The 24,680-nt window shown below is 44.2% G+C and overlaps 1 protein-coding gene across 3 annotated transcripts in view; it reads left to right on the top strand.

Annotated features, from left to right (window-relative positions):
- The first annotated feature begins 16,840 nt into the window (after window positions 1-16,840).
- Window positions 16,841-24,680, top strand: part of DENND4A (DENN domain containing 4A) — an 89,510-nt gene continuing 81,670 nt past the window's right edge. The window contains exon 1 of one of the 3 annotated variants that reach the window (XM_026709249.2): window positions 16,841-16,993. The gene's annotated coding sequence lies outside the window, so the exon portion shown is untranslated. Of the gene's footprint in view, window positions 16,994-23,400; window positions 23,481-24,680 lie in introns of those variants that run through there. The other 2 variants (XM_087941836.1, XM_087941837.1) reach the window with 2 other exon arrangements.

Consider the following 24,680-nt stretch of genomic DNA (forward strand, 5'->3'; position numbering starts at 1 on the left):
AATTCTGCCTCCCCGTTAAACATGGCAGCCTAACCTAGCAGATTGACAGGCTAGCGTAGCAGATTGACAATCCATCTTAGGCAACCTCTGGGTGAATGGGTAGAGCACACGAAATACAGCTGAACCACCAGTGATGAGTAGGATTGCTATTCAGAAGATGCCAAACGGGTGACATGACGAAGCATGCTTGAGTGTCCTCCCCTGTGGTCACACATCCCTGACACTTTTGGAAACCATGGACCAGGTAGAATTTCCTGTTATTTTAATGCTACAGGTTGTTGTTTTCTTTTAATTGCAATTGCCTTGATAAGCTTTGGGTTTCCGTGCATGGAGGTGGAAACAGAACCTCACCCAATTCCTCCTGGTTTTTTCCATCTGCCACTAAAAAAAAAAAACCCAAAAATCAGAACAACAAAGGAAGCTGTTAACTTCATCAGACTTTACATGACACACCAAACCAGGCTGAGAGCATAGGAGGAATAATGCGAGGAAGGGTTTGAAGCGTTGGATTTTAAGAAGTCGCAAGATCCTAGTCCATCTTCAGCCCTGAAAGCTCCTTGATGTCAGGCCTGCCTCAACTCCGTCTTCTAAGTAAAGACGATCCTTAACTCCGGTTTGTTGAGAAAGGTATAGTTTACTAGAAGTCCAGTGAATTACAGTGGTGAGAAGCCCGTACGGAGGCTTCATGCCAAATTTTCCCAATTAAATTTCCTCCCTTGGTCGTTTCCTATTGCTTGCCTCTTGTTGTCCAAACAAATTTTAAAAGAGATGTTTTGGAAACAGTTCAGAGGTGGCATTCCTCGGGTTCTGACCCGTTCTGGAGAACCAGTAGTGGAAATTCTGAGTAGTTCGGAGAACTGGCCAATCCCACCTCTGACTGAGCCAATCCAGAAGAAGAAGAAGAAGAAGAAGAAGAAGAAGAAGAAGAAGAAGAAGAAGAAGAAGAAGAAGAAGAAGAAGAAGAAGAAGAAGAAGAAGAAGAAGAAGAAGAAGAAGAAGAAGAAGAAGAAGAAGAAGAAGAAGAATTATTAGTGCCTTAATAAAGCTACATTTGGAATATTCCATCCAGTTCTGGTCACCACGGTATAAAAAAGCTGTTGGGACTCTAGAAAAAGTGCAGAGAAGAGCAACAAAGAGGATTAGGGGACTGGAGGCTCATACAGGTTATAGGAATTGGGTGTGACTACTTTAGAGAAAAGAAGAGTTAGGGAAGACAACAGTGTTCCAATATTTATGGGGCTCTTACAAGAACAAGGGGGGGTTGCACTATTTTGCAAAGCACCAGAAGGCAAGACGAGAAACAATGCATGGAAATTAAATCAAAGAGAGAGAAGCAACTTATAACTTAAGGAGAAATTTCCTAGGTGGGAACAATGAATCCGTGGAACAATTTGCTTCCAGAAATTGTAGGTGCTCCAACGCAGGAGGCTTTTAAGAAGAGACTGGACAACCCACTTACCTGATTGAGCAGGGGGCTGGACTAGAAGATCTCCAAGGTCCCTTCCAACCCTGTGATTATGACTACTTGTGCTCAAGGTAGAAGACCTCCAAGGTCCTTTTTGATTCTTATCATTTTTTTCATTTTGATTCTTATCATCTTATCCTTCTACGTCCTATGAATTTTTGCATTATGTATTCAGCAAGAAACCGTCCATTTTAGACAGCCACAGATGGATGAAATGAACGCGCTCCCTTCTGTGTTTTTAAGCAGCCAGAGAAGGAGACACAGTGGATATTTTTGGGAGAGGCTCCCTTTGGTGTGGTTGAGTTTTGGAAAGGAAGTTTTTGTCTTGTGGCAGAAAAGGCTTGATTCACACAACGTGGCATCAATTCCCTGGGCTCTTTTGTTCTGCCCCCTTACATTTCTGCTTCTTCCCTAATCTAAACATACCAGATGTCTGTCCAAAACCAAAATTGGAGCATTCTTATTAACATGGAAAGCTGCTCTGGTGTTCCAATGATTTTCACAGGCAGATTTTCTGGTTTATATGAGTGGAGAGCCAATACGTGTGTGTGTGTGTAAATATCATTTTCCAAAGATTGTTTTATCTCCAAAAATTGGCACACGTTGACAGCTATAATTCTGTAACCAATTCTTTTTTTTCTTGCATACATTGCAGCAACACAGAATTTTGCCACTGCACGCGTAACAGCTGGGTCTGGAGTCCTGGAGGAGAAAGCCTCCATAAAAATGGTCTGCCCTCCCTGGCAATTTCTCTAGCAAGGGGAGAACATACAATGACCTACCTATCCAGAGTTGGCTTCATATAGGCCAGTGCCAGTAGGTCACCTCTAGTGAGTCCTTTGAAGTTTTTTGAAGTTTGGCTCAAGGATCATGCTTTAATTAGGGCGATTGCTGGAATCCTGACACTCACTTAGCCACAGAAACCTTGGGCTCAATTGTGGTCGTAAGTCAAGGACTGCCTGTGTTCAAAGGACCTACTTTCACCCACGAACCACAGCCGAAAGATATTCCCACCAAGGACTGTTTTGTGAGGTGGCATAACTCGTCTTCTCCTCACGACACCAGACAGGCAACCTGGATGTATTTTTAGCTACTCTCTCAAGGCAATTTCCCCCGTTCTCTTGCTCGCTGTTGCCATACAAACGAATCTGGGACAACCTGCACAACGCTGGCAGTGACTCAAGCAGGGCCTGGCCTCTTCCCAGCTCCCACTGGAGACACGTTTGACTGCTGTGGGCCACGCCACTCCTCTGTGGTCACTGGATGTGTCCTTCCAGGGCAGTCGGTCGCAGCAGAAAAAGATTTTTTTTTACTTCCAGAGAATCCTCAAGGTGAGATTTTCTAACTTCAGTTAGAATTGGAGAAGCTTCTTGGATGGGAAGAGGAAGGAAGGAAGGAAGGAAGGAAGGAAGGAAGGAAGGAAGGAAGGAAGGAAGGAAGGAAGGAAGGGGAGGGAGGGAGGGAGGGAGGGAAGAAGGAAGGAAGGAAGGAAGGAAGGAAGGAAGGAAGGAAGGAAGGAAGGAAAGGAAGGAAGGAAGGAGGGAGGGAGAGGAGGGGAAGGAAGAAGGGAAGAAGGAATGGAAGGAAGGGGAGATAGAGGGAGGGAAGGAAGAAAAGAAAGGAAGGAAAGGAAGGAGGGAGAGGGGAGGAGGGAAGGAATGAAGAAGGAATGGAAGGAAAGGAAAGGAAAAGGAGAGGTAAGGAAGGAAGAAAAAAGAAGGATGGAAAGAGAGAGGGAAGGAAGAAGGAATGGAAGGAAGGAAAGGAAAAGGAAGGAAGGAAACAAGAAAGGAAGGAAAAGGGAGAGAGAGGGAGGAAGGAAAGGAGAGGGATGGAGGGAGGGAGGAAGGAAGGAAGGAAGGAAGGAAGGAAGGAAGGAAGGAAGGAAGGAAGGAAGGAAGGAAGGAAGGAAGGAAGGAAGGAAAGTCCAATTGCCTTCTGGAAAAAGCACCTTTGGGACAACCATGACCTGGATGATTGAGAATCTCCACAGAAGATCATAAAAGGTCATAAAACCAGGTTGGGCTTGTCTTTCTGAGGTTACTGGGGGCTCTCCAAGCTCCGCAGAGCCTTAGCTAGGGGCTCTCCTGAGCCCCTCTGAGCCCCCGGCAGCCCACCCATGAGTGAAGGACTGGCCTGTGGTGCTTCTGCCAGCGAAAACGGAGCTTGGGACCCTCCCGAGCTCCGTTTTCAACGGCAGAGGGTTGCAGGAGATGGTTGCAGCTGAAAACGGAGCTCGGGAGCCCATTTTCACTCTCAGAGCATTTGGGCCAACCCAGGCACCCCCAACCGAGGTGATGTTGGATTGGCTACCCCGCCTTCCTGGCCATGCCCACCCCAGCCAACCCCCAAGGTCAAACACAACCCTGATACTCCCCTCAATAAAATCGAGTTTGTCACCCCTGGGCTAAACACTCAGTAAGAGAGGAAATGCAGCCCAGGGAATCCACCAAAACCGTGTCCTTAAATTACCCCTCATTAAAACACAGCATCACTCATCAGCCTTGCTGCTGAGGCAGAAGAGGGCTCGGTCATCAAAGCCACCTTAAATATTCTGGCATCTTTTTTTTCTGCCCAGTCAAAGGCATGAGGATTATATATTATTGCAGCCAGTAATGTGCTCTGGATGGATATGAAAAAGGTCCCATCGAGCACAATTTAAAAAAAAATGCAACTAATATACTGAATGCCTGAATGTACTACACTGATGATGTTATCTAGTTGGGTCATGAAATGTCTGCAAGAAAACAGCCAGACTCAGAGAACATGGAGGACCCTACAACTCTTCCTCCTCCACTCCACAAACCCCACTCTCTTCCAGAACTGATGATGTTATCTAGTTGGGTCATGAAACGTCTGCAAGGAAAACCACCAAGCTCAGGAAGCACCAAGGACTCCACATTATTCCTCCTCCTCCTCCTCCTCCTCCTCCTCCCCCTCCTCCTTCTCTTCCTCCACTCATAAACCCAACTCCCTTCTGATGATGTTATCTAGTTGGGTCATGAAATGTCTCCAAGAAAACAAGCTCAGAGAGCACCAAGGACTCCACATTATTCCTCCTCCTCCTCCTCCTCCTCCTAAACCCCACCCTCTTCCAGAACTGATGATGTTACTACTTTGGTAATAAAACACCTGCAAGAAAACAAGCCAGCTCAGAGACCACCAGGGACCCCTCATTTCAACCCTGAGCTACAAATATTCTCCTCCAGCGTCATTTGATTTCTATTTTGTTAAAACCTGATACTTGCCCTTAACTTAACTACTGCAGCGATTCACTTTAACCACCTGTGACAAGAAAGGTTGTAAAATGGGGCAAAGCTCACTTAACGACCTTGCCTAGCAACGGAAACATTTGGCTCCCTTGTGCTCGTAAGTCAAGGATCACCTGTAAATGTTTGGTTTTTTTTTTTTGTCTTTCGATGTTTACGGAAAGGAAACGTTTGGTTGTTCCGGCTGGTTTTGATCCCTGCATCAGTAAATGATGATGCAAAGGGGCTTTGCCCGGATCCTCAGCCGAACGGCTGCGATTGCAGAATGCAAAGCCCGCAGAGAGGACGAGGAAAGCCACAACATCTTCTTTCCGAAGCCACGTTTGCAAACTTCTTCCTGTGCAAAGCACATCCTTCTCCGCTGCAGTGACACAAGATGGTCGCCATGGAGACGGAGAAAAACCTCTGTAGCACAACCAGCAAAGGATTTCCAAGGATCCCCACAGAAGAAGACGGGGGGTCTTTGCAGCAGAGGGAACTGCAGGGTTGGTGTTCTGACCCAGCTCCCCAAATACCCCAAACCGTCTGGCGTGAACTCAAAAGACGCCTTTAATTAGGAATGCCGGGAGTCCCGGCAAAACGTTTATCTCGCAGGCTAACAAGTCTGTCCATCCAGAAGTTGTCAGCGACATCTATTTATCTCCGTGCCCTGCCTTTTATCCCCAGAGCTAGGGTGGGGCTTCGCTAGCAGCGGTGGCTCTTCCGTCCCAAGGACCAGCCCATAGATTTCCACTGTTCTCCTCTCCTCTCCTCTGCCTTCTGTGTGTCAGGCACTGGAGCCAGCTGTTCCTTCTCTTCCTCATCATCCATCTCCAGACATGGCTCTTACGTCCCAAGGACCGGCCCATAGATTTCCACTGCTCTCCTCTCCCCTGCCTTCTGCTCATCCACGCGTCAGGCACTGGACCCAGCTGTTCCTCCTCTTCCTCATCAGCCACCTCCAGACCTGGGGGGCTGTTGACTCTCCACCTGAGGGCTGACGGACGGCCCAGGCTCCACCTCTGTCTCTCTTTGTCTGCCAGTTCTATTCCCTCTTGTCGCTCAGAGCTCCCAGGTTGCCCTGATGCTGGCTCTGACTCTCACACCTCCTCTTCCTCTTCCTCCTCTGATTTGGTTCCTGGAGGGGCCGGTGGCCGACAGGCAACAACAATCCGGTCCAAAAAGCCAGGTGGTGGCTCCCGCCATGCAACCCAAATGCTGCTTCCCCCACTCCCTTTGACAGGTAGCCCTCAGCTTACGACCACAATTTCGAGCCCAAAATTTATGGCGTGAAGTGAGAAATTTGTGAAGGGAGTTTGGTCACATTTTTTTCCCCGCCAGATTTGTTCAGGGAACCACTGCCGTTATTAAGTTAGTCACGCAACTGTGAAGGGAATCGAATTTCCCCCATTGATTTTGCTTGTGCGAAGGTGACAAAAGGCAATCCCACGACCCTGGGACACTTGCAACCGTCGTAAATGTGAGTCAGCTGTCAAGCAACCGAATGTAAATCATGGCACTGGAAAAAAGGGACTTGTGACCATTTTTCACACATCCGTTGCAGCGTCTCGGTGGTCACGCAATCCAAAGTCAGGGACTTGGCAAAGTCAACGGACTCGTATTTACAACGGTTGCAGTGTCCTGGAGTCATGTGACCCCCTTTTGTGACTTTCTGACCTGTCAATGGGGAAGCTCAGGTCATCAAACAAGTGCGTGTTATTAACTTAGCAATGATTCACTTAACGAAGCTACGCCAGGGTGGGATTCAAATTTTTTAACAACCAGTTTTGTGGGTGTGGCTAGGTGGGCGCAGCTAGGCGGGCGTGGCTGGGCGGGTTTGGCTAGGTGGATGTGATGATGGGCGTGGCTAGGTGGGTGTGGCTGTGTGGATGTGACTGGGTGGGCATGGCTAGGTGGATGTGGATGGGTGGGCGTGGGTAGGTGGGTGTGGCTGGGTGGATGTGACTGGGTGGGTGTGGCTAGGTGGATGTGACTGGGTGGGCGTGGCTAAGTGGATGTGACTGGGTGGCCGTGGCTAGGTGGATGTGGATGGGTGGGTGTGGCTAGGTGGATGTGACTAGGTGGATGTGACTGAGTGGGTGTGGCTAGGTGGATGTGACTGGATGGGCGTGGCTAAGTGGATGTGACTGGGTGGCCGTGGCTGGATGTGGATGGGTGGATGTGACTGGGTGTGCCGTGGCTGGATGTGACTGGGTGGGCGTGGCTAGGTGGATGTGACTGGATGGGCGTGGCTAGGTGGATGTGACTGGGTGGGCGTGGCTAGGTGGATGTGACTGGGTGGGCGTGGCTAGGTGGACATGGCTTCTTTTTTTTTTGCAGTAATCTCCTTCCCCTTGTTTTTTTTTTTTTGCTTTCTGGGCCTCAGGGAAGCCGCCTGGAGGGGCATTTTTGCACACAGGAAGCTTCCCTGGGGCCCAGGAAGGCCCCCATGCCCCCACATCCCTTTTTGCCTCCTGGGTCTCAGGGTGAAGCCTCCTGGGTGAAGCAATAAGCAATAAGCAAGGGAGATCCCAGAACAGCTGATTGTCGGAGCAGCCGATTGTCAGAACAGCTGATTGTCAGAACAGCTGATCGTCAGAACAGCTGATCATCGGAGCAGCTATCATCAGAAGGAAGAAAAAAAGAAATACCTTAAGGAGCGACTGGATAGGGGAGAATGCAGTCAGCGATGTCAGGCATGCGCGCGATAAGGACTGACTGGGTGGGGAGGGGAAGGGAGAGAGGGAGGGAGGGGAGGGGCCACCCAGGGGCCACGATTTGCTGGTTCTCCAAACTACGCAGAATCATAACAACCAGTTCTGTAGAACTGGACCAAACCGGTAGAATCCCACTCCTGAAACTGCGACAAGAAAGATGGTAACATGAGGCCAAACTCGCTTAACGTCTTGATCGGTGATGGAAATTTTGGCCTCAGTTGTGGTCGTAGGGTGAGGTGCACACGCACACACTCACACCCTCCATGAAACTGAAAGGGAACATTGTGCTGAAGTGATTCTTAGCCCAAAAAAAAAAAAAAAAAAAAAGGGAAAACGAATCCTTGCCCTAATTTCTCCTACATGGCAGATTTTTTGCAACTTGAGACAAAAAGAAAGTACAGTATATTGTTATTGGAGAGGCTGCTGTTCTCCTGGAGGTTTGACGCTTGTCAAAGAGCTTTCATAATGAATTCCTGATTTTCACATTCTTTGCTCTCTATATTCCCATTTCCAAAAAGTGGCTGTTCTTTGTCTTCCTACTTTTGTGTTTTAGCAGCTGGTTCCTATTATTTCTTCTTTTTTTTTTTCAGACGGGGCAAGCCGAACGTGCCAGAAACATTTCCTAAATGATGATTTAGTCAAAAATGTAGGACAGGGTGGGATTCGGTGGAGACTGACCACTTGCAAACTGTCCCGGGAGTGTTTTGCTGTGCAGAATCTAAAGCTTGTTTCCCTTTGCAAAAAGCTCATGATTTTCAAAATGTTGTAGGTACACAAATAGACCAAAAACTGTGCCATGTTGGATTTTATTACAGATTAACAGAGTTGGAAGGGACCTTGTCGGTCATCCAGTCCAACCCCCTGCCCAAGCAGGAGACCCTACACCATTTCTGACAAATGGCAGTCCAATCTCTTCTTGAAGGTCTCCAGTGATGAAACTTCCACAACTTTTGTTCCGTTGGTTGATCGCTTGTTCTGTCAGAAAATTCCTCCTTATTTCCAGGTTGAATCTCTGCTTGTTCAGTTTCCATCCATTATTTTTGTCTGGTCTTGGGGTGCTTTGGAAAATAGCTTGACCCCCTCTTCTTTGTGGCAGCCCCTCAAATATTGGAAGACCACTACATGTCTCCCTGGTCCTTCTCTTCATCAGACGAGCCAATGCCCAGTTCCTGTAACTGTTCTTCATATGTTTTAGCCTCCCCTCATCATCCTGGTTGCTCTTCTCTGCACTCTTCCTAGAGTCTCAACCTCTTTTTTTATAGTGTGGTGACCAAAACTAGGTGCAGTACTCTAGGTGTGGCCTTACTAAGGCTTTATGGAGTGGTATTAGTACCTCCCTTGATATTGATTGTATTTTCTGGGATCCAGTTACTGCATCGAGAATGAGTAAGAAGGAGAGAAGCTACTCACTGTGGTCCTGGGTGAGAACAGTAATGGCTTCTGTTAGTAGAGCTCACTAATACATAAACTGGCCTTTAATGCCTGTGAAGATTCTCAACCATCCTGGTCATCGTTGTCTCAAAGGTGCTTTTTTTCAAAGGGCAACTGGACTCTAGGAAGAAGAAGGAGAAGGAGAAGAAGAAGAAGAAGAAGAAGAAGAAGAAGAAGAAGAAGAAGAAGAAGAAGAAGAAGAAGAAGAAGAAGAAGAAGAAGAAGAAGAAGAAGAAGAAGAAGAAGAAGAAGAAGAAGAAACATTTCCCTTCTCATCCAAGAAGCTTCATCAGTTCTGATGGGAGGGATGGGATATTCTAGCACAGATCTGTGTGCCAAAGTTTTGCATTTCTTTTGAGCAACATGCAAAGGCTGGAGAAAGACTGTCTCTTGAGGAGGACTTTCCAAATCCCAAATATGTGGCCAGGATCATACCCATTTAGACTGTCTACTATTGACCTCTGTAGGGGGTCTATAGTATGTCTGTAGGGGGTTGTGCATAAGCGCGCCAACGTGCCTACCGTCCCTGTCCTATTGTTTCTTTTTTTTAATTTTTCTTATATGTACCCATTTCATGTATTCATAACTATGTATGTACTTATACTTATTATCTTGTAAGCCGTTGACAAATCAAATAAATAAATCAAATCAATAAATTTCCTCCGTGCAATTGTAAAAGAAGACGAACATTTCCTTCGGCTTTTATATTCCCGGGAAATCTGCGCTGCAAATGTCATCAGCAGGTTTGCCGCCTGCTCCTGAAATGCCAATCCATCAACGGGAACATTGCAAGCTCTTTCTTCCCTCCTAGATAGGGCATGTGTCAAAGACGTATTTTTGGAACATCTCCAGATCATGGGTCAATAGACTATCTGCTTGTTTTCTCCAACAAAGAAAGCTGTGTCTCTTTTGTTTTTCCTCCTGAGACCTGATCTGAATGGAATAGGGTTTACTATTTCACCGGGGAGTCCCGATTATACTTGTTGAAGGGATAACATAAAATCACCAATTTCCCTCTGGGGACAAAGTGCAAACTGATAACTCACCCCAACTTGAGTTGCTTCTTCTTCAGATTAAGAGTTGGAAGGGACCTTGTAGGTCATCTAGTCCAACCCCCTCCCCTGCCCAAGCAGGAGACCCTACACCAGAGGTGGTATTCAGCCGGTTCTGACCAGTTCTGGAGAACTGGTAGTAGAAATTTTGAATAGTTCAGAGAACCAGCAAATCCCACCTCTGATTGGCCCCACCCCATCTATTCTCCGCCTCCCAAGTCTCAGCTGATTGGCTCGCTCTTTTTTGGTTGCCCTGCACAGGAGAACGGAGCTGGAAAGCAGGTTAGCAAGGTTGTGAGGGAATGGAGATTGTACAGTATCCTTTCCCTGCCACACTTACCAAGCCATACCCACAGAACCGGTAGTAAAAAATGTTGAATCCCACCACTGCATTTCTGACAGATGGCACTCCAATCTCTTCTTGAAAGTCTTAAGTGTTGAAGTTCCCACAACTTCCGAAAGCAACTTCTGTTCCATTGGCTGATTATTCTCACGGTCAGAAAATTTCTCCTTATTTCCATGTTGAATCTCTCCTTGAACAGTTTCCATCCATTATTCCTGGTCTGGCCTTCTTGTCCCTTGGAAAAAAGCTTGACCCCCGCCCTCCTCCTCCTCTCTGTGGCAGACCCACAACTGTTCCACAATCGCTCCACAACTGCACTGGGCAGATTACTATTTTTTCTTCTGCACATTGAACGCTTTCGGCTTTTTAACTTTTCTCCCCTCCTGATTAGCATTGGCAAAGAAAGATCAGATTTTCTGCCAGAGAAAGCTGACCCTTGGTGGGGCAGAATATTCATTAGCGGCTTTTGCAGAAGTGGATTAATCCAAAGCAGCCGTTGTCGTGGGTGGGCCCATTGGCACCGGACACCGCGCTGCCTTTCGAGGGCTGAATTATCCTTAATGTGCCTTCTTCCACTGCTGGAGATTATTAGAATAATGACAGGCAAAACGTGTGAATGTATTAATCATGGCAGACGACAATCACGTTACTAAGTTAACAAGGGCAGTGGTTAACTTAACAACCGTGGCAAGGAAGGTTATTGACGCAAACTCACTTAAGTGTCTCCCTTATCAACAGAAATTTGGGGTTTCATTGGGGTTGTAAGTTGAGTATCTTTTGTCCACACCCATGCCTAATACTCGCTTTCCTCTTTTATAAATTATAGCCAGCATCATTGCTTTCCCAAACTTGCTTTTGGAGAAACAAAACAAAATATCTTTGTAGAAGCAAAGATATTTAAAGCTGCTGTTTTAAGTCTTGCCCCCATCATTACTCCTGCATTCAAATATACTATTTCTTTGCTTGGTTGAAAGTTAATCAATTCCCGTCAAACATAAGCTCTAAGGGATCAATGCTAAATTTCCTGACAAACAGACCAAGAGCTTTTCTTGGCATTATAGTCTGAATTTTAATAGGCGGATCGCAAGCCAAAAGTCTCATTTTGTGTAACCTTTAAGCATCCTAAGAGAACGAGAGGAAAGGAATGAGCCAATTAGCTGTTAGAAATAAGAAATATTACATTTGCTCACTGTTTACGTTAGAAATGTTTGCTTCTTTTGTTCTTCTCCACCTAGGATCAATGCCATATCAAACAGACACGCACACATAGACATAACCCCTTTGCATAATGTGGGTAGAACTTCAACTTTTAAAAAATGGCTTTATTAACTACATTAACGTTTTTTAAAAAAATAAACATTACACAAAATTATTTTTAAAAGGAAACAAAAAGCTATAAAGAAAGAAAAACAGAGAGGGAATATATTAATGGATGCACATACATCTGCAAAAATTCTACATGAATATTTCAATACGTGGTGGCTGTCTTGCATTATAAATATCCATTGCTGTTCTATGCCAATAAGCCATTTGTGTTGCTTATAACATCAGTCTGCAAAACAGGACCGCTGCAATTAATATTTTGAAGAGAGACAATAATGTTGAGGCTCGTCACGCAGATTTTTAAGTACATTTCAGTGAGCATGCTGAGTTCCTTCCTGGAACAAAATAAGCCAGATACAAAATAATATTCAGAGACATGTATTCAGAGACTTCATCTGGGAGAAAACCTATGGACAAACCCTAAAAGAAAAATTGGTAAACATTTGCAGCCTTCAGAATAACAGAAGAGTTGGAAGGGACCTTGGAGATCTTCTAGTCCAACCCCTTGTTCAAGCAGAAATGGGACCTTATCCCATTTCAGACAAATGGCTGTTGAATCTCTTCATCCAGTGATGAAGCAACACCCACAATTTCTGAAGGCCAGCTGTTCCACTGGTTTACTGTAAGAGGTTTCTCCTTAGCTCTAGGTTGCTTCTCTCTTTGTTTAGTTTTCATCCATTGTTTCTTGTCTTGCTTTCTGGTGCTTTGGAGAATAGATTGACACACCACCCCCCCCGCCACCTCTCCTTTGGGGCAGCCCCTCAAATATTGGAAGACTGCTATCATGTCACCCCTAGTCCTTCTTTCCCCTAGATTAGACATACCCAGTTCCTGCACCTGTTCTTCGTATGTTTTAGCTTTCAGCTCCCCAGTCAACTTTGTGGCTCTTCAAACATCATGAACTGAGCTCCATGAAGTCAAGTGTCCACTCCTACCATTGACCGGCTCTCTATTTTGCCACTGAGTTAATAATCAAAGTTGATTAGATCTAGTCTTTACTGATGTCAACTACTCTGGCTACATCTTGAACATCTAATGGGGCTCACATTGCAACAAGTGGACCTAAATGGATCCCAATAATAGACTTAAACCCTGAAGCACTTATTTCTTTCTTTCTCCCTGTGCTCCGAAACCTAAAACCACATCACTAGGTCAGGGGTCTCCAATCTTGGCAACTTAAAACTTGTGGACTTCCAACTCCCAGAATTTCTCAGCCAGTGGAGCTGGCAACGCCGGCTGAGGAATTCTGGGAGTTGAAGTCCACAAGTCTTATAAGTTGCCTGCGCTAGCAGAGGTCATATATCAGTGCTCTTCTCCTTAAATCTGTTTTTCTTTTGCAATTCCTACGGCGTTCTCTTGGTTTCCAAAGGTTGGCAGCTTGTTATAGTTGGTACTGAATTAAAACAATGTGTGATACCGCTTGAATCTCACATAGACTCCTTCCAGCTAAGGTCTTTTTTTCTTCACAATATTTATATATAGCATTTATATTTGGTATTATAGGGATCCAATTTAGAGAAAGGAGAAATTTTCTGCCAGTGTGAATAATTTAATCCGTGGAGCATCTTGCCTGCCAGAGTTGTGGATGCTTCATTGCTGTAGGTTTTCAAGAGAAAACTAGACAATCATTTGACCAGGATAAGATAAGGTCTTTTGCCTTAAGCAAGGGGTTGGACTAGAAGAGCTCTGAGGTTTCTTCCAGCCCTGAAATTCTAGGTTCTACTTAAGTAATATCTGAGAATATCTTGGGCAGGCTTTCAACAAAATCTCCAGGTCCTTGTTGAAAAAAAAGGGACACAACTGAAACCAAGACCTTTGTTCAGTTCTCTGCCAAAATATTTTTAGAAGCCTGAGACACCTTTTCATTATCCTAACAATTCTCCAAGGTAGCTTAGAATGAGCAAGACCTAAATAATCCAAGTCTGATTTTCCAAATTCACGGCAGTATTAACTAGACAGACAGGTAGATACTATTATCCTTCGGGTATTTTCAGGATGTTTTGGACATCAGTGCAGGTAGTCCTTGGCTTGCAACAGTTTGTTTAGTGACAAATTACAATGGCACTTTAAAAAATGACTTGTGACGGTTTTTCACATCCCCGTGGTCACGTGATCAAAATTCGGACAACTTGGCAACTGGCATGTATTTATGTCAGGTGCAGGGTCCTGGGATCATGTGGTCACCTTTAGTTACCTGATGAGCAAAGTCAATGGGGAAGCCAGATTCACATAATAGCCATACTAACTTTAACAAATTAACAGATTAACAGAGTTGGAAGGGACCTTGTAGGTCATCTAGTCCAACCCCCGCCCAAGCAGGAGACTCTACACCATTTCTGACAGGTGGCAGTCCAGTCTCTTCTTGAAAGTCTCCAGAGATGAAGCACCCACAACTTCTGAAGGCAACTTCTGTTCCATGGGTTGATTGCTCTCACGCTCAGAAAATTCCTCCTTATTTCTAGTTGGAATCTCTCCTTGTTCAGTTTCCATCCATTATTCCTTGTCTGGCCTTCAGGTGCTTTGGAAAATAGCTTGACCCCCTCTTTCTTTGTGGCAGCCCCTCAAATATTGGAAGATGCTATCATGTCTCCTGTGTTCCTTCTCTTCACTAGACTAACCAAGCCCAGTTCCTGCAACTGTTGGTCGTATCTTTTAACCTCCAGTCCCCTCATCATCCTGGTTGCTCTTCTCTGCACTTTTTCTAGAGTCTCAACCTCTTTTTTATAGTGTGGTGACCAAAACTGGATGCAGTACTCTAGGTGTGGTCTTACTAAGGCTTTATGGAGTGGTATTGGTACCTCCCTTGAACTTACCAATTGCTGTGGCTCATTGAACAACTATGGTAAGAAAGATCGTAAAAAGGGGAAAATTCACTTAACAACTGTCTTGCTTTGGCTGTAAGTCGAGGACTACCTGTGCTAGGCAATTCCTATGCAAGGTGGCCACTAACGGCAGCCCCAAACACCTGAAGGCCATAGGAGAGGAAGGGGGCGAACGTTTAATCCAACTTCTCCTTTATAAATTCTGCAGGATTTTCCTCTCTGCATTTGTTCCTTCCGGGATGAAAGCATCCCATTGTTCTTCCCGCCGAACACAGACCCCTCCCCTCCCTTATAAACACATCTTTCTCCCTTTTTTTCCAGAGGCCTCCATGTAATCATTAATTTTTATTGACAAAAATCTGTACTGTTTCAATCTAACAGGACCAGTTATTAAATAATATGGATGTTCTCCCTTAATTGGCAGCGCCTGAAGGAAGGGTCCTTGCTTGTGGTATCTGACCCCCCCTTTAATGTAATTTAAGTATCCTGAATGTGAAGCCCCCCCCCCCTCGTTTGGTCCTCAGGGACCAAGGACTGGGAACCCCACATCTCTCTCTCACTCTCCTATGGAGCCCCTCCATAATTCAGGGCATCAGGGTCTCCTGTTACAATACATTGGCCCTGTGAAAAGAAAAGTGCATTAGTGTGCAAGTGTCCTATTGTCCCCATTTATTCGTACCTGTTTCCTGTATTCTTATGTGTATACTTATACCTATTATCTTGTAAGTGATTGACAAATAAAAATAAATAAAATAAAATAAAATAAAATAAATAAATAAGTAAAAACAATACATTGTCCCTGTGAAAAGAAAAGTGCACCATCGTGCCTACCGTCCCTGTCCTATTGTCCCCATTTATTCATACCTATTTCCTGTATTCTTATGTTTATACTTACACCTATTATCTTGTAAGTGATTGACAAATAAGAATAAATAAAATAAATAAATAAAAACAATACATTGGCCCTGTGAAAAGGGCCCCTTATTATGGGGGTCCTTGAACGTCCCTTCTGCCATCAAAAGCCCCCTCCCCATTATTCAGAGGTGTCCAAGTTGTATACAAAGCCATTATTTTGGAGGGCTTAATAATATGACACACACACACACACACACACACACACACACACACACACACACCTATTCCTGGGTGTTGAAGCTGATCTCTCTCCTTCGATGTTCCCTCCTGCCTGCTGCCTTTGTATGGGGTGCTCAGTCATATGGGGTGCCCCATTATTTAGGTCTGTCTCACACTATGAGCCCCTTTGAGCATTCCCTTCTGCCTGCACCCCAGGACACCCCCCCACACCCATTATTCAGGGGTGCTTCATAAGGTGATCTGCTCGGGCCTCCTGCCTGACCCCAAGATCCCCCCCGCTTGCCCCTTACTCAAGAGGTTGCGTGGAAAAATACCTTAGGGATGTCTGTGCACCCCGTATTGTGCTTGAACTGCCCACCTCCCAGGATTTTCTCATTATTCGGGGCGATTCATACTTTGTGGGGTCCTGGGTGCTTTCCTTGCAGAGGTTTCATTACCCAAACTAGGTGATGTCATCAGTGCACTCCTCATCCATTGCAGAACTGATGATGTTAGGCTTAGCACAGAGAACACCAAGGACCCCTCAGCAGTTGTTGTTGATGATGATCATCATCTTCTTCTTCTTCTTCTTCTTCTTCTTCTTCTTCTTCTTCTTCTTCTTCTTCTTCTTCTTCTTCTTCTTCTTCTTCTTCTTCTTCTTCTTCTTCTTCTTCTTCTTCTTCTTCTTCTTCTTCTTCTTCTTCTTCCTCTTCCTCTCCTCCTCCTCCTCTCCCCACTCACAAACCAAACTCTAGCACTGATGGTGTTACCTAGTTGGGTCATGAAACATCTGTCAAAAAACCACCAAGTTCAGACAGCACCAAGGATGCCACCATCATCCTTGTCGTCCTTCTTCCTCCTCCACTGATGGTGCTACACTGATATCCTTGTCTTCCTCCTTCCTCTTCCTCCTTCCTCCTCCTCCACTGATGGTGTTACCTAGTTGGGTGATGAAACGTCTGCAAGAAAACAGCCAGACTCAGAGAACATGGAGAACCCTACAGTCCTCCTCCTCCTCTCCACAATCTCCATTCCCTTGTAGCACTGATGCTGTTGCCTAGTTGGGTCATGAAACGTCTGCAAGGAAACCACCAAGCCCTGAGAGCGCCCAGGACCCCATAGTCTTCCTCTCCTCCTCCTCCTCCTCCTCCTCCTCCCCCCACTAGCACGGATGCTGTTGCCTAATTGGGTCGTGCAACGTCTGCAAGGAAAAACCAACCAAGCCCAGGAGACACCAAGGACCCCCCCACATTTCATCCCTGAGCCCCTCCTAACAAGAGGGGCGCCCGCGACCCCTCCCCCTTCCTCCCCCTCCCCCGGCGGGCCGGTTTCCATGGCGCCCGAGGTCCCTCCCCCCCCCTCCGCGCGCGCACCTCCCCTCGGCCAAGATGGCGGCGGGCGCGCGTCTCCCCGGCGGGGCGCGAGGTGCAGCGGCGGCGGCGGCGGCGGCTGGTTCCGCTGGTGGCGGAGCCGCGTGTGACGGGAGTCCGGCGTTGTGACGGGCCTCCTGCGCTTCAGGTGAGCGGGGCGTGCGGAGAAGGGACTCGGGTTGAAGGGGTGGGGTGGGGTTCCCCATTATCTGGAGGGAGAGGTTAATGGTGTTGGGGGGCACCAGAGCTGGGGTTCCGATCCCCCCCCCTCCTCCCGGGATGCAGAGCCTTCCTGGCTTTAGGGATGCGGCTGCTCCTCCTATTAATGGACCTAGCAATCATAAGCTGCTATTCTTAATATCGTTATTATTTTGTGCTATTATTGCATTATATACCCGAAAAAACGACAGCGCTGGGTCACTAGTTGTCTCGTTTGCTGCGTACAGTTTTCCGTGTATATAATGCAATAAGAGCAGCAATAATAATAGCAATAATAATAATATTAATAATATCAGCTTATGATTGCTAGGTCCATTAATAGTATATGATTATTATTAATAGTTATTAATAATAATCCATTAATAGGAGCTAATATTGCTATTGTTACTTTTGCTTTTGCTATTATTGTTATTGCTGTTGCTATTGTTGTTGTTGTTGTTATTATTAGCTACTGATGTCACCAGGACTGGGATCCTAATTGTTAAGGATGATCCTTGGGAGAAGCAGATTTCTCAGCCGCCCCCTGCATCCCTGCCAGGCTGGAGGCTTTGCCCACGGTTGGCATTGCCGCCCCCAAACAAGGACCTGGAGGTGCCCGATCCAGAGCCGTGGCACACACACACACACACACCTCCCCCGGAAAGCCCAGCAGGAGAAACTGGAGGATCGGAGTGGGATGAGGGGGCTGGTTTCATTCATTCTGATTTTCCTCCCCCTCCCCAGGAGGGGGAAGCCCTGGGAGAGAGTGGGGGGCATTGGGAAGAGGGGAGGGGCTTCCCCCTTTTTGGGAGATGCCCACAAAAGGAAAGCCATATGGACCTCCCTCCTAATGTGCTGGTGAGACGTAGAATCGAAGGGCTTGGAAGAGACCTTGGAGGTCTTCTAGTCCAACCCCTTGCCCAAGGCAAGAGACCTTATTCCATCCCGGATAAAAGGATGTCCAGCCTCTTCTTGAAGAACAAGAATTGCTTTACTTGGTGGTGGGAGATGTTATGATCTTCTGACTCCCCCAACTCTCCATCAAGCAGAGTGGGTCTAGTTTGCCTCTTCCAGCTTGATTCATCTCAATATTCCCATCCTAAATTCTCATTTTGTCAGGCATTTTAAATCCGATGCAGCGCAGTTGTACCGGTCGATGCCCGTCCGTCCGTCATTGGAGTTTCCCCTGGGAAGAAACTCAACCTGCATTTTAGACCCTCCCTCCCCTCCTCTCTCTCTCTCCTCCCCGCCAGGAAAGCTAGCTTGCCTCTTTTATTTTATTGCCATCAAATCTGAGAGCCCGCTCTCCCCTTTCAGAGAAAAGGATTTGGGTGAAAATGCCAGCTTTGCTTTTTGCTAAATGCCATCTGTGTTCCTATTTCATGTAAACATAACAGCTCCGGTATATATCCGGTTCCATTTATGTAGCATTATAATTATAGGTTGGCTACATCTATCACATTCCTTGTACGTAGAATGATAATTAAGTGTTTACTGTGTATATCCTATTTCATTTATATTGAAGGGCGTGAGTCTTCTGTTTGTAAAGAAGCGGAAGATTCACATGCATCAGTAAAGGAAGATTAAAAACAGTTTAGAATATTGACATTTTGCCGCGTACAAGAAGAATCCTTAACTTTCTTGGGATATATAGCACAAATGCTTAAATTACTCCAACTTTCAGACCTGAGAAATTAGGTAAGCAATTCTTGCTTTGCGTTGAAACAGAAATAAATATGCTTGATTTTCATTACCGGGAGACTGAAGCAGAGGTTGAAAAAAGATTTTCTTCGATAGTATTTTTAGTACAGGATTATTACTGGTTGTAAGTAGTAGTGGTGGTATTTTCAGATTGGCGTTTAGGATGATTTTTTTTCTAAAAAAAGGGTTATTTTTTTTCTCTGAGGTAACTTACATAGGATTAGTAATCCGACACGTGGATGTTTGCTATTGGAAAATAGAGCTGGGAGCTTAACTGCTTGAGTTGTTATGATTGTGTGAACAGCGCGATGACAGGCATTTGGAATGGCTGTATTTATAGCGTTAGGTACTTCTTTTGGTCTTTTATAAACACGTTCACAGGAGAAACTGAATTCTAATTCTGTAAGGTTAACCGGATAGCATGTGAACTTTCATGTCCCAAAATATTTTCTTCTTCGGAGAATATATTTAAATGTGAGAAATATGTGGAGGGGGAAACTGCTTGCTACAAATTGAATTTACATTGGAAGGAAGGATAAAATTTGGTGGAAGAGGGAGAGTGAGACACGCAAGGTAAAGTTCAGGGGTATAGAAAATTGCTTTTATGGGGAACTGGAAAATTGGGAGGAAGCAGGTTAATAATTGGAAACCTGACGACTAGCTTTTGCGAACACCTTTCAAAATTTGAGTATCAAGTGTCTGTGCTGATCTATGACAGTAATAAAGATTTGAACATCAAGTGTCAGTATTAGAAGGCCAATATAATAAAGGATTGAGAATTTGTCCAGAGTTCTGTAACAATTTGGGGGTTCTAGGGAGACCCCAATACTCATTTTTTTTCACCAGTCTTCCAGGAAATGCAATATTGATTGGTTAGTTTAACTCACTTGTTTACTGTTCTCTGTGAGTGAGGATGGTCTATATTCTGTAATTGAATGTACGTTGAGTAAGGAGGGGATTATACTATCTAAAATTAGATGCCTCAGATTTGTTTGGAAGAGTCGTGATGTGATTTCCACCCCACTTCCCCCTCATTTTCTGGTTTCCAATGGATACGGTAACTTTCCTTTAGATTTGTTTTTTTTTTAGTGTTTGACATTAGAGGAAATATAGATTAATAACTTGGAAGTTCATGTTAGAAATGGCTAGGTGCTTTAGTGTTTGTTATTCATCCATGATCAGTAACTGTATTAATGACTTTTGGCATTATAAATGGCATTATAATTTGATTTTTTGGGGAGTGTAGGAATAAATTTCGGTTTGGATTTAGCTTTGTTTTAGGAAGCTTCCATCATTTTTTTTTCTTTTTAAGATATCTATATATCAACGGAGTCTCAAAGATCAGGAAGAACCGAGGTAGTAATTATCTACAGCTACAAATCATTTGTTGACATTGATTTTGATCTGCACTCTTGCAGCATCGTAAACGTGGTGAAAAGTTTCACTGCATACAACAGGAGTCCCCAAACTTGGCAACTTTAAGACTTGTGGACTTCAAACTCCCAGAATTCTCTGAATTCTGGGATTTGAAGTCCACAAGTCTTTAAGTTGCCAAGTTTGGAGACCTTTGGCATAGAGTGAAGAAAGAAATGATTTGGGGTTTTGCTCAGTAGGCCTGCAAATTCAGTTGAACCACGTAAAACTGATAATTAGACTGGATAAACATCATTCACAGTGGCTCAACCCAGTTTGCTAGTGGAGATGAAAATTCAAACGCTACTCACCCTTTTAATGAATCCCTAATTTATCAGAACGTTCCTCTTGCATCCGATTGAGAGGACTGAAAAGATAGGAAAATGTACATGCATAAATGGACCCATTTTCCACTTTGCTGCCTTTAATAGTGCCCAGAATGTGCCCACTGAGGCCATTATCTGTGCCAACTCTCGATGATGTTCTCCCTTGTCTACATAATATCAGTTACTTCAAAAACAGAGCGATTAGTATTTTTCCTCCAACAGAACAGCAGTGTGAACTGTAAAGGCTATGGGATTTTTATGGTTATCCCTTCTTTAATAACCAGCAGGTCAGATGCTAATAACACTTTACAGCTTGTTAATTATGGCAGTGACTTTTGGAACCCTGCTGATCTCATGTTCTATTTTTAAAAAAATGCACAAATGTGTCTTGGGCACAACCCCAATCAAGATTTATGTTTCGTGTGTATTCTGGAAATGTTGAGTGGGTGGGAGGTATGGCTTTCACTCTTGAATTTAATGTTTGAAGTGAGCCAATTAGTCAAATGATGCATTGGATAGTTTAAAGAACATTATGGTTCACGTCTCGTCCTACCTTTCTGCTATCCAATATTTTCTTATTTTTCATTTTCTCAATTATTAAAGGCAAAACAGCAAGGACCTAATCCTGGGAGGTATTGATTTCAGTAATGGACATGGACTTTTGCTTGTTATGGGTGTCCAGTCTCTTCTTAAAATCCTCTACTGCTGAAGTACCCATATCTGGGGGCAAGTCGTTCCACTGGTGGATTGTTCTTACTGTCAGGGAATTTGGTCGCTTCTCCCTTTGTTCATTTCCCGTCCATTGCTTCTTATCTTGCCTTCTGATGCTTTGGAAAATAAGTTGACCCCTTCTTCTTTGTAGCGGTCCCTCAAATCCTGGAACAATGCTATCATGACACCCCTACTCTTCCTTTTCCCTAAACTAGACAATATGCAATTTCTCCAACCATTCTTCATATGTTTTAGCCTTCACCCCCTCTCATCATTTTTGTCGCTCTTCTCTGCACTGTTTCCAAAGTCTCAAGATCTTTTTTATATTGTGGTGACCAAAATTGGATGCAGTATTCTGGGTGTGGTCTTAAAAGGGATTATAAAGTGGCGGTATCTAAGTATCGATGTTGACTCTTAAAAATAATGGCTTAGGATCTCGTGGCTCAACCATCTAGGAGAAATATCTTAATTTTTGCTCTGGAGCAGATATTGGCAAGTGGTACCTTTGATTTCAATTCATCTTCAGGGGAGCAACTTAGCTATTGTGTTGTAATGCGGGGCTACAAAAGGAGAACAGTTATGATAACAGGGTTTGGGAGGGAATTTGTATAAGACCGTAACTTAACATCTGGAATTGTTCGGGCAAAGTTAACTGAATAATGAAAGCTTTCCTTGGGCTTCTGCGCTGAAATGTAGAACCAGATTTATTTATAGGGAAAAGTGCAACTTTCCCAGCAGGCAACATGAAAAGATGTCAAGGGCAGCAAAGATTTCCTTTCTTGTAATCTACTTTCCAAGTTGGTGAAATTTATTCTTGCACTTCATAACATTTAAATCTTCTGAAGATGTAGATTTATTGGCCAATCAGTTAATATGGTGTCGGTTGACAGATGCGTCAGTGTGTGCTTTGCTGAATGAGATGGTTATTGGGTGGTGATGCAAAGGAAAGTGATGTAGCCCAGGCTTGTTGCAATTGGATAAAATTGCTTTTGTTCTTTTTAATAAGAAACAAAATTAATTATGGCTTGCTTTGAAAAAAAAAGAAAATGTTGATGCATGTAGTAGTTGTATTCTGCTTGGGGAAAAAAATAGAATTTAAATTTGGAATGTCCCCCATCACATGGAAGTTTTTTTTCATTCATGTTGACCAAATAAAAAGAAGGAAAAAACGGGATAAACCAGATGAAAGTACTGCTCTTCTGTCTTAAATAATCCTGTTACTTTGTGTCTGATAATCAGACAGGACTGAACAGAAGGGAAAAAAAACAGTGTTTAGGGCCAGTTGATACAATAACCAACAATGTATTTTGAAGTGTTTCTTGATTACATTGCTGGAATGCTAATATTATTCATTCATCTATGTAATTCCATATGTGTGAATATTAGGTGGCTGTCTACTTCCTGAAGTAGGCAGCTATGTAGGTTGCTACTGTTACGTGTAATTGAAATAGAAATAGAATCATAAAGCTGAAAGGGACCTCAGCGGTCTTCTAGTCTAACCCCGCCAAGGCAAGAATCCTCATTCAGTCCTAGATAAATGCTTGTTCAATCTTTTCATGAAAACCTCCATTGATGGAGCACCCACAACTTCTGAGGCAAGCTTTTCTACTGGTTAATTGTTCTCACTATCAGGAAATTCCTTCTTAGTTCCAGGTCGCTTCTCTCCTTGATCAGTTTCCACCCATTGCTTCTTGTCCTGCCCTCAGGTGCTTTGGAGAGTAGCTTGACCCACCCCTCTTCTCTGTGACAGAACCTCAAATATTGGAAGACGGCTATAAAGTCTTCCCCAAACCTTCTCTGCGTTCGGCTAAACGTATCTTTCTCCCCAGGAATAAAAGTACGGAGAACTCCTTCATTTCCTGAGGTTCTTCAAAAATGTATAGGACAGTAAGCTAGTGAACAAATGAACTTGAGAAGAAATTCTGATTAGTTAAAATCCGTTGCACCTTAGGATAACAAATGGAACGTGGATTTTTGTTGGGGGGGTCGGAAATAAATATGATTTTTCAGAAGAAGGAAGCCGAAAGGAATTGCACAACCAAATAAATTGTCATAAAAAGATATAATCGATGTAATCATCGTTTTACATGCCCCGCTTTAATTTCTCAGAAGTGAAATGTGCAGTTATTAGGCAATTGTTGTCTGACATGGCAGGAGGCTATGAGGTAACCTTTACTGGGTTTTATTTTATTTTTTCAAAACTTTCACTCTTCTGCTAGAGAACGGGCTCTTTCTTTTTTTTTTTTTTTTTTTTTTTGCAGGACGACTCTGATCCTCCAGTGAGAGGTAGGAAAACATTTATTTCTCGGTTTCAAAGTGTAAAACTGCTAGGATGAGAGAAAATGATCATTTTGAAAAACAAGAATGATCTGCTTTCTTCTTTTTAATAAATACAGTCATCAGTCCAGGAGGTTAAAGGGAGATTATTTGGTTTGTTTAAGGGGGGGGGCGGGGGGGGAAAAAGATTTGTTAAATAAGGTTTACCAAATCTGCAGTTCCGTGAAATCCTTGGAGAGGTTTTTTTTTTTTTTTTGAGAATTAACCATTTCGATGGAGGATTCTCTGTTGAACTCGGATGAGTCATTCCTGTTTTCTTTTCTGCCAGAGAGCCTGGCTGGCTTTTAAACAAATGCTCACCCTCCACTGCAACGGGGAGCCACATTTTCGAGGGAGTATTTGCATTTGGAAAAAGAATCTGAGATCTCCTCCCTCTGTTTCAATTAAAAAACAAAACCCTATCTGTATTTTCTTTTAAATCAATTAGATCGGCGTGTTTGATAAAATAGCATCAGCTTCCAGGGATTAAGGAAGGTGAAACCAGTTCTTTCCTGTGAAGATACAGGTCATCGTTAGATGGAAACTGCTTTGTCTTTTGGGAGAAATGAGCTGTATTTGTGTTGTTTGGGTCACCCCATAAATATTTTGTGTCTGTCTTTCTCTTACTTCATCAGCAAAATAGAGCTGGCAATTCTTTTTACCAGAGTTATGAGAGGCGGGGTGGAAGCGTCATATTAGCGGGGCTGAAGCAACACAGCCACTTTTCAGTAGTCATGGAGAGAGATGATGAGATGTCATCGTTGGAAGTCCTATCTCCCTTCCCACACTCTGAGGAATTATCTTTATGGCTAATCCTTTATATATATATATATATATATATAAAAAATTGAAGCTGTGACTGCAAAAATGCAGCTGGGAGAGCCAGTAATAGAGACTTTCTGTGCTTGTCCCTACTCTGAATCAGAATAACAGAATTACAGAATTGGAAGGGCCCTTGAAGGTCTTGTAGTCCAACCCCTGCTCATACAGGAGACGTTATACCATTCTGGACAAATGGCAGTCCAGTCTCTTCTTAAAAATCTCCAGCGACAGAGCTGCCACAACTTCTGAAGGCAAGATTTTCTACTGATTTCTCAGTGCCAGGAAATGTCTCCATAGTTCTAGGTTGGATCTCTCCTTGATTCGTTTCCATCTGTTGCTTCTTGTCCC

This window comes from Pseudonaja textilis, chromosome 13 (assembly GCF_049901715.1).
Source record: "Pseudonaja textilis isolate UNSWEBS1 chromosome 13, rPseTex1.2, whole genome shotgun sequence".
Taxonomy (NCBI): domain Eukaryota; kingdom Metazoa; phylum Chordata; class Lepidosauria; order Squamata; family Elapidae; genus Pseudonaja; species Pseudonaja textilis.